This window comes from Papilio xuthus, unplaced genomic scaffold (assembly GCF_000836235.2).
Source record: "Papilio xuthus unplaced genomic scaffold, Pxut_1.1 DF825017.1, whole genome shotgun sequence".
In the NCBI taxonomy this organism is placed as follows: domain Eukaryota; kingdom Metazoa; phylum Arthropoda; class Insecta; order Lepidoptera; family Papilionidae; genus Papilio; species Papilio xuthus.
The window spans coordinates 1,336,494-1,347,555 of NW_013533632.1; positions in this window are offsets into that span (position 1 = coordinate 1,336,494).

Here is an 11,062-nt window from a genome sequence, read left to right on the forward strand (position 1 = left end):
GCTCCTACTAGGACCTAAGAATTAGGGAGCATAACCACTAAACCAACTTAGGTTTCTCCCAGCTGCCGAAGTAGCTCCATCTCAGTGCGAAGGCAAGCCCAATCTCAGGGAAGCGTGGTAGAAGGGCGCCCCTTTCACTCGGCCCTTGGGTGACAGCTCGCCCCGAACCCGCTTCCGGGTTATGGAGACCAGAAATTTGGGGAAATAAACAAAAGTTTCATTAACATCTTTAAAAACTGAAACAATCATAGTTTTCCTCTTTTATGTCAAATTTGGCAAAGGACTTTGAGGTTTTCACCCTTAAGGGGCGTTATGAATGTAAAATTTTTATTATTTGTCAAAGCAGTGTGGTAAATCTTACCAATATTTAGTTGAGGTTAAGTTGAACAGGTGAGATGTTCGTCATCTTCTGTTATTCCTAAGGAGGGTAGGTACGGTATGGTATCTCCTACTCATCTATACGTTTCCCTCCTTCCTTACGCTTAATTTCTTCGGTCTTCCTCTACAGTTGTCTTTTTTCACTCGTAACATTATAAGGTAGTAATATTGATGTCTATTTATCTCTAGAAATGGTAAGGTATGTAATACAGTATCTCACGTAACTATTGTCTACTTTTTTTATTTCATTTTTTTACACTTCGTTCCACAAAACCCTTTTTTTCACTTAAATTTTGTGATTTTGTAAATTTTTACTTAACTTGTTAGGTTGTTTTGTTTTTTATTGATAAGTTGTTACTTAAATATTTTTTAAATTTGTTGAAATCTATATTTGTTTAAATATTCAAGTTGAAATTGCATTTTGTTGACTCATTTCTTTAATAGCACAAACGGTAAATCGTAGTGCATTCATATTTATTATATATTATTAGAGTTAGGGTAATAAATGTGTTTTTTCTTGGAGATGTAATGTTTAGGAGAGCATAAATGCTGTAATCTATATTCTTAGTTATAGGCCCGACTTCGGCAACATTGTACTTCTGTTAATTTCTAGACTTTAACGGACAGACACTGTAATAGTCTGTAAACTTGTTCGGCCATTTTGAAAATGACATCATGCCAATTAAAAGTTATAGTATTTTTATCACACGAGGCGATGCGCGCTTTATGTCTGGTTTACTTTACGAGTACAGTGAGACAGTAGCAAGACTAATGTGTTGGCTTACAAGCGCCAGTTGGTGTTTACACTAAGCCAGTATGCCAGCGCAGATGTTAAGAGCTACTGTCTTACTGTACTGTTGTAATGTAATCCAAACATTTTTTTTTGATAGCAAGTCCCCTATGTGTGTGTTAGCTGAGAAGCTCTCAGTATTGAGGCGCGGGTGAAGATGGAAGGAGATAGGGGATTTTGATACATTCAAACTCAGAATACTGACTGTACTAATTTTCACGTACCACGTTCTTAGCGTGATTTAAACAAGTTTACAAATAAAGCGCAAGTCCTTTATGAGATAAAAATAATATAACGACGTCAAATTGTTGTAAGACTTGACTTAGTCAGCGACTTTCTCTGGCTCTTCGTACACAAGCCAACGCAAATAGTGAAAGTATCGCGTTGCCCGCGATCCATTTACAAATTGTTGAATCGTCGAAGCGAGTCATCTATTCCATCAAAATAGGCTTAGCGACTACACGGCTGACGCATATCTAGAAAATGTCAACCGTATAGATCTGCTTCGCCGTCTTGAAAATCGCAGTGACTTTTCACGATGATCATCACAAACAGGGGCCTAATACGAATATTTGCGAGAAAGTATTCGTAATGTTATCGACAAATTTTACATTTGTACAGCACTCCTAACGGGCGTAAAGTACAATGACAAATCGCATACGAATTTAATCACATTTTGTTGATGACAATGAAAACGTATATCGCAAATATTCGTGATAGACCCTCAGCGGGCGACTGGTGTCAAAAGAACAAAATGACGACGACGCGTGCCTGTGTACCTATATGACATTGTATTCCGCAAGACGCTTAGAGAGTAAATTTACCGGGTATCCAAGATTTGCGTAGCTTTGTTACGAAGGGCCTACTATTTCCTTTTAACGAATGCTCAAATTCAATTCGACAATTTATGTCTAGGTTAAGAATTTTGAAGTTCTCTCTAGTTAAGAAATATCGATGTCGTGATGTAACAGTAGTGAAAATAAAAATTCATAAAATGTAAAAGTGTTTTTTTTTTGTTACCCTATATCTTAATATCATAATAGGTGAAAATATACCTTATGGACTAAAAGATGCTCATATAACTTCAATATCTCAAAACCCGTGGATTTGTAAGACCAAAATCCCTTAATCATATTTTTATCTTTGTTTTGTCAAAGCTAATGACGATATGTTCTAAACAGAGTATTTGGTCTTGGAAACCCACTGTAAATTCCTGCATAAAATCAGGAACTGCTAGACTGCTCTTGAGCCATGGATAACTCAACTAAAATTGATGATATGAAGTTCAGCTCACTGTTCATATGTATACAGAAGGCTGCCAATTATTTGTTGAGCTGAACGGTTCATGTTAATGTGGACCGAACTCTTGAACCGGTTTAGGGTAGTTATGAGTAACTAAATTAAATCGATGACTTGCTGTTCTACAACTGAGCTGATGATGCTCACGGTATCGGTATAGAGCTGTGAGCTGCCAGTCACCCATTAGTAGATATAAAGCTCGCGGTCTGATTTAGTACATTGCAGTTGGAGCTGCCAATATAGTTCATGAGCCGCAGGTTCAAGTTTATGTGAGCTGTGACTTTTGAGTCGGTCTTAACCGACTTACTTTTAGACTTAGCTCTTAAGCTATTTACACACGTCTATAAAGTTGCGTAATGTTTTGGTTAGTTTCAAAAAGCGCCATCTCTTGTCGGATTCAAAGATGAAAAGTGATCACCAAAAGTTATCTTAAAATTATATTAGATGGCGCTATAAAACCTTTTCCGTAATCACTCAAATATTGAAAATATAAATGCAAACTGTCTGAAAGTAAATTAAACTTTAGGCGTTTCTAATTATTTGTTGTTGTCCATTAAACTTACATCAATCGTCAGGATTATGTCGTCGCTCATATATTCTGCTAAAAAAAATTATACAACTTCCATGTTGGTTATTGTCAAAGTTTTCACGAGGTCAATTTTGTAAATAAAACCAAAAGAACATTTCTTAAGGCATTAAAATAATATTGGACTTATAACAAATAACACAGGTATTGCTTTACCGTTAAATTACTTGGAAATTAAACTGTAAGTACAACACAGACAATTCTCATGAAACCGTTTTAATAGAAGAGCTTTAGTGATTGAAATGTAAGGATAAATACATTTCTCGGCGACGACCGTCGAGTCTTTTGAAAACAGGATTTGTTTTAAGATTCTGTGGTAGCACTGGAGTGGAAACGGACAATGCTTTTAGATAATCATTGCTTGGATACTGTTTCAAGAACAGATTACAAAATAAAGATATCTGTCAAATTTATTTCCATTTCCACGGATGAATCTGGCAAAGCCAAAGTAAAAATGGCGTTAAGTCTAATTAAAATGATGTTTCAGATAAAGCAAAAATGTAATAATTTTATTGTGAATAAATTTACGCGTTTAACTAATATGTGCTGGCATTGTTTACGATTTTTATTTCGCACTTTTTTCTTCTGACTACAGATAATATAGGTACAAAACTATACTATGTTATTAAAACAGCCTTGCTTTGGAATGTTACTAATCTATGATGAGTTAATACCTATATTACGAAGTGAAGTCCTATTCATTTTTCAGATATATTCTAGACGAAGGTTCTACTTAAGTATAGAATTCTCGGCATGTGATGTGTGGTATAAGGTTTTGCTTGTCATTACAACTGGCAGTTGATCTGATTCAGAGTACCCTCATTTGTGCGTCTATTCAACAATTTAAGGCGAGATTCGTATCAATTTTGTTATTGTACTCTCTTCGGAACGGACACACTTTTAAAGTTTTTACATCCTGACGGCATTAATACTTGTATGCTTTTCGTGCCAAAATAAACTCTCGCTTTGAAATAATAAAGTTGAATATTAAAAAAATTAAAACAGAAAGTCAAATGTTGCCAGTTCGAATGCCCCAGGCTAACTGGCGGGTTCCCCCCTATACTGCCCGCCATGTTTGCTCGAACTGTTTCACTTTCCGACAGTATGAAATGCTAACAAACGTTGAAATTAAATTATTTCACATTTAGTTTAGGAATGTAATTTTCTTGATATACATTTATTACTTTCAAACCACAATATCCCTGCAGTATTATGAAATTAAAAGCACTTTACATGATATTTCTTCGATATTGGAAGTTCTTTTTAATATAAGTTTATAAAATCGAATTCATCCGTTTATAAAATAAAATATGACCTTCCGATATTTATCTCAAATTTATGTACCGGAAAATAAATACTTTTTTATCTGATTCTGTTTAAGGCGAAAGTTATTTTCTTTCACATCGCTAAGGGTGAAAGTAATAAGCTTTGAAATCTATTAAAGGAATATTTATTTACGGACTGCGTGGGACTCCATTAAATCTCTCCAATGTTAAAAAATATTTGGAAAAGTAACCACGTTAATTAGTACTAATATTATAAATTCTAATGTTTAGATGGATGGATGTTTGTTTAAATGTATCTTTAGAACGGCATAAATCTCACATAAATTTGTCAAAGACTTAGAACACAGTCTGGAAGAACATATAGGCTACTAATTAAGTATTTTTTAATTTAGAACGGACGGATGTCTATAGGCGTCGGTAATCACCATAGTGTCCCCGCCGCTAAATTGTTCTATTTCTTATGAAAAAATAAAGGTTGAAAATAATGTTAATTAATATTAATGTTATTTATTATTTATCAAAAATAACTTAAGTCAGTACGAGATACTACGCAAAAATAATAATGTATAATATGTAAAACTGTTCAACATTTTTATCATCTTTCAAACGGATGAGATTAATTTAGACATAAACGATGTTTTATAAAATTCTTTTCTAACACTATCCGGGAGTAAATGTCAATTTTATGATGGGTATCTTTTGTTAGAGGAGTTTGGTGAAATTTATTTCGTAGTATCGAAGAATATTAAAAAGGTTCCATAACAAAAGTTTATTGTTGTCCGTGATATACAATCTCCAAGTTATGCGAGTTTTACACGAAGGCATAAGGGGTGAGAACACTGGCCAGTGTAGTACATACTCTTTTTGTTTGAACACACACACTGTCAAAACAGTACTATTACATCTTAGTATTTGCGTCACAGTGGGTTTCGACTACAGTGACATTTGTATTAATGAATATTCCTGTCTCTTTTTAATCAAAGAGAAAATTAAGGGATGACAATAAGTATTAGTCTATCAGAGTTTGAGCTAAACAATATCAGTGCTGCACTGTACCTAAATTTTACCCGCGTATGAAACCGTGTTTTACTTTGTCCGATAAAGTTAAACCGTTTTTTGGAAAGTTTTTAGGCTGTCCATTCTTCTTCTGTTTATTATATAATATAACTTTTTAAATTAAAATTTCAACGTAAAATTAAATTAGTTATTTTATTATTTTATAATTAGTCAAATGTTCTCGAAACTGGCAAAATAATTAATAATTAATAATAATTTTTGACTGTGTCTATGTTCATTGAAATATCTTTCGATTGCTTTATTTAAAAGGAGTTTGTGACTCGAAAGTCAATATTGTTCAGGACCGAAGAATTAAAATAATTAGCTATTCTTCAATGTGTATAAAGCTTAATTTCGCCGTTTCCTCTAAAGAGTTTCCACTTCTGACAGATCTCTGACGAACATGAAAATCCTACTATCTTACTAATATTATAAATGCGAATGCGGATAAACCGATCTTGATGAAATTTGGCATACATGTAGAACACAGTCTGGAAGAACTAATTATGTTTTTAATTCCCCGCGGACGGAGTCTCGAATGCGAGCTGGTCTTTAAATATATTTCAGCAGTGGTATACACCCACGGTTATTGAAAAAGGCAAGATTAAACTTCGCATAGTTCATAGTAAACACATCAAACTGAAAAATATTTTTCACAAGGTCATAGTAATGTAAATATTTTATGCGGGAATGTAGTAGCGACACCTGTGGATTGTATTATATATCGATCGCTGCGACCTGCCTCCCGCTGGCATGTTCACCCTCAGGACATCCGTGCCCCTAACCTTGTTTAGCACCTCTCCAGCAATAATTTTATTACATATATATCCATGTCTTTACGATATTTATCTAATTTTTAGTGCATGATGTTTTGATGAAATTTCAAGTTTAGATACTATAGGTAAAGCTATGAAAAATTATCTGACTCAATTTTATGGTGTAGGCAGATTTTACTGGATTCCCAAAAAGGTCGAGATGGATAGTCCTCAAGGAAGACTTGGTTGTAGTATGGGAAGTAAAGTGAGGGTTCACAAATTGGAGAAGAAATGTAATATCATGCAGTCGGTTCATTGAAATCAGAAATTTGATGATGTATACCAAAACAGATGACTGTAAAAATATATTTTTAAACAATACGAATAAAGTCAGACTGTCCATTTTTCTAAATGTTTTCATCCGTGAGTCAATATATTTGTGGAGAAGAATAATTTCGTTCTAATAAAGGTTTTTATATCGCGTAAATTAAGAAAGTCGAGAAACTCAAATAATAAGCTTTAATATTCCATCTTTTGATGTGTTTATTTTAATTCCTTTATCATTCGTGAAGACTTCGATAAGAAGCTTAGAACAATATAATATCTTTTGTCACAATAACCATTGTATTATTTCTCAAAATATATTACCACCGATTCGTCTCTAAGACCTCATTTAAATTAGTAATTTAAATCGTATATGTCTCGCTTACGTCAATTTTATACGAGTGGAGAACACTGCGGCAGAGCAGTAGACAGATCAGTACTGCTATTTTATGAACGAATACTTACTATCGAAACAGTATTCTACTCGACTAAGCGACTACTCTGTGTCACTGTTCTGCTCTTGAAAAACAGCGTTGTGACCAAAATAGATATTAATTTAATTAACATTTTGTTTAATGTAGAAATAAAAAAGATAGTCTTGGTAATTGAGTACTGCGGACGAGAAATGTAAACTCGTGTATGAAAATCAATGTTTTTGTCCTATGTGTACTTAATACACTGTACAGTTAGATGAAATTGTGTTAGGATGTGACGTTCCCAGATATTCATACATAAAAAATAACCGTAGAACTACACTGCTGTGATATATATTGTTAAGTATTCTATATCTTGGTATTCCTTTTTATTTGTTTAACAAAATAGTGGGGTTAGACAAATTGTATAGAGCTGACAATAATGTTCGATAAGTCACGTGATTGTCGCGCGTTAGTTCCATATGATATTGATGTTCGCTATGGAATCGCTTTGTAGCTAATGCGCTTCGTCTAACCCCTCTGATACTAGAACATGCATATTCAATGGAATCTCTATAGCTCGAACCTTATATTTTTAATAAACTTAAAGTAATTCAAGTGGATCAGACTGTCTGCAAAGTTAGTTGTCGAGGGACTCCTCAAGATAGCAAACAACTACATTAGATGTGCTTAATTCATTTCTAATTTTATAAAAAAAAAAACTAAACTATATTAAAAAATCAACTACATATTTTTAAAAAGATCTTTATTGTTATGTTTTTTTTAACAAATGTAGGAATACTTTCCAGACCCGAACTCCGCCGTGTCCTAGGGTTAGAATCCACAAGAGTTTGCGCTTTTACACTAAAAGAAACACGACTTTTATACAAATCTCCTGAGGTTAAGATGTTTATACTTCTCTTGTAAGCAATATTCAATTACTTTTTCAATCTAAAACTTATATTGATTTGTTTGCGAGTTTATTATACGCTTAAATGGAGCTTGTAAATTGTGAATTTCAAATTAATGCATACTCCACTATAGAGACATGTCCAAACTTAATATGCATTTAACCTAAGGCATATTGCAAAGTTTTAACGAGGTTTGTTTTACAAGAATTTGATTTAATTGGTTGACTGCGCTCTAGTTTCAAACGAATTAACATGACACGGCTCAACTCAAGTAAGACTACGTCATTGGATAAGTGGTCAAAAGCTATTTGACTTTGTGAACGATTTTGATGTATTTTTATTTATGAACTCGCTAAATATTGGAAAATTGTAATTTGTTAATCAATAAAGAACATATTTGAGTTTATTCCAAATGTAAGTAAAATTAAAATAATAAAAAAAGGATCAGACAAACGGACGGACAACAAAGTGATTCTATAAGAGTTCCGTTTTTTTTTCTTTCGTGGTATGGAACTCTAAAAATAGTCTAAGATTCCATTAATATGGGATTCATGGAATCCTTGAATTATATTTCATGTTACTTGATACTTGTTCAATAAAAGTGTGCTGATTTTCTTTATATTTCAATCAAACCTTTCCCTTCTTTCTCTTGGTGCATTACCTTCTATAAAAAAGTAATTTGGTGGTTATCGTCTTTAATCTACTATTTTATCTTGAAAGTATTCATAAACTAATTAAAATCCTTTAATATCTCAAATTAGTCTATCAAGTTTCCACGTGGTCGTCCAATAATTAATATTCCCAATAATTGATTAAATTAATACGCTTAGATGTATACGTAGTTTGGATTAGCGGAGTTGTAATTAGCGCTTGATATTGACTTCTAATGCGTTCTGCGAGGCTTTGACCTTGAACTAACTAATCCTAATTACTTTAACCTCCACAACCAAATTGCAATTACCTGTATATACAGTATACATACACACATATACAGATGTGTATATTTCATACTGAGGTAGCGAGAGAAGTTTAATAGAAAAGCGTTAAATGGAAATTTGATTGCCGATGAAATTGAATGTGGCGACATAGACTAGACGAAGACCAAAGAAAGTATGGATTGTGGATATGTAAGATGGGAGTGAATTCAAATATGACGTTTGATAGAGACGAAAGAAAGATTACTAGGACGTAGGACAAAACACTTCACTTGTAATCTGCAGGTCCTGGGTTCGAATCCCACCATGTACCAATGTGTTTTTCGATTTACATATGTACATTTATCCGAAGTTCTTACGGTTAAGGAAAACATCGTGATGCAACCTGTACATATCTGAAAAGAAATTCAAAGATGTGTGAAGTCAACCAACCCGCACTGGGCCAGCGTGGTTGACTATAGCCTAGTCATCCCTAACTTAGGGTAGGCTCCGAGCCTCTCGGTGGGGACGTATGATTCTGCTAAACCTAAATTCATATATTATAAAGAATATAAAGTTGTTTTATATGCTCGTTTGGTTGTGGTTAATGATGTATGACAAGAGTATGAGAGTTATTTTCACACATGATCGGACATTGTGTCAACTCGGGGCCTTGCATTTTAAATGCCTTCATGAATAAATGAATGACTGAGAGTGAATATTTTAATATCGGCCGCGACGTTATATACATGTATTTTATGTGTTTTTAATTAATGTAATAAAAATTGATGTCATTGCAGCATTGCGATCGATATGTAACTTAAGATAATCTTACTAATATTACAAATGCGATGGATGGATGTTTGTTAACGTATCTTCAGAATAGCTAAACTGATCTCGCTGGAATCCTATATGTATAGGATATAGCCTGGAGGAACATATATGCTATTTTAATTAAGTTTTGTTTTACGGAGATGCAGGTAAAAGCTAAAAAGGAATAAAATAAATAAAATTAATCGCGAGTGTAGCTATTTCATAATATGACTGATTTCCGTGAACCTTGTGCTGGATTTCTTCTTAGATTTGTGTACGTACCACTTTATTTGGAGTACGACTATTTTGGGAGTCACTGATGCAAAATAATTAACCAACTAAAGTAAATTTTAAAAATAAATGCCTTGTTATAAATAAAATACCTTAATGATACGGCATACGTGATATTTCCTTGTAATACCTATATTTGAAGAGACAAAGTGTCACTCAAATTCTCGCGTGTCTTTTCAATTACGTGTAAAGCGGCCGTGTAATATTCAATGTAAAGTGACACATAACGTACATACGTGTTGAAGGAGAAATGCTTCGTGTCAAGGGACTGGGACGATAAATAATCATGAGACGAAATCTGAGATGAATTGTCATTTATAAAACCAGCATATTCTGACATTTTTAAATGCTCACGGGGATACGTTTTTTTTATAAGAGATGGAATCAAAAGAGCGGCGCCGAGGTACGACTTCCAAAGAAGTTTGCAACAGTAGAAGAAATGCAGATGCGATGCCGGTTTTTTGAGAAAGTGGAACGCTCATTTCTTTACTAGTGTACATAGATTTGATGCCGCAGTCAGAAACGTTTAATAATTTACAATACCTAAATGTGGACTTCGTTGGAGAAATCCATCCGCCTTGAGTAAGCATCAAAGGGTATTGTTCGAAAGTATATCCGGCTAGGTGATAAAATTAGCCCTTTAAAACTTTTTGAGAACACAACTTTTAACGGCATAATTAAAGCATTGTTATCTCTGTCTTTTCAAAGGGAATGAAAGGGATGGAAATGTTGTAATATTTGTATGACCACAGTGGAGACTCGCGGTGAACTTAAGTAATATCGCTTCGTAATTCCAACGTATTTCAAATCCATTTACAAACGAATTAATAATTAAAACAAGAACGGACTCGCTTTTAATAAATCAATGTCTGAATTATTTAATCTGTAATGTTTTCACTAAATTCAATTATTAACTTCAATTAATTACAGTTAAAGTATTTTGATGTTTATCAGAGCACGGGTCTCGAGTATTTAATTAGGAACTAAAGTTTATGAAGAATCTCTTCATACTTGACGAGCAGTAAAGCAAGTTTCACACGAAGGTAAAACATTGCTCTAATTCAATTGTTTAATGGCACATTGTATAAACAGTCAGTTCAGTCAGTCTCGGACTAGAACTCAACAAAAATGATACTTGTACAATTGTATATTGTCATCTCTTTAATTCCCGATAACAATATGTCTTAATACAAGTGTTACTACAGTTTAAATTCATAGGTGTTTGCTTTCAAATAATAAGTACTGC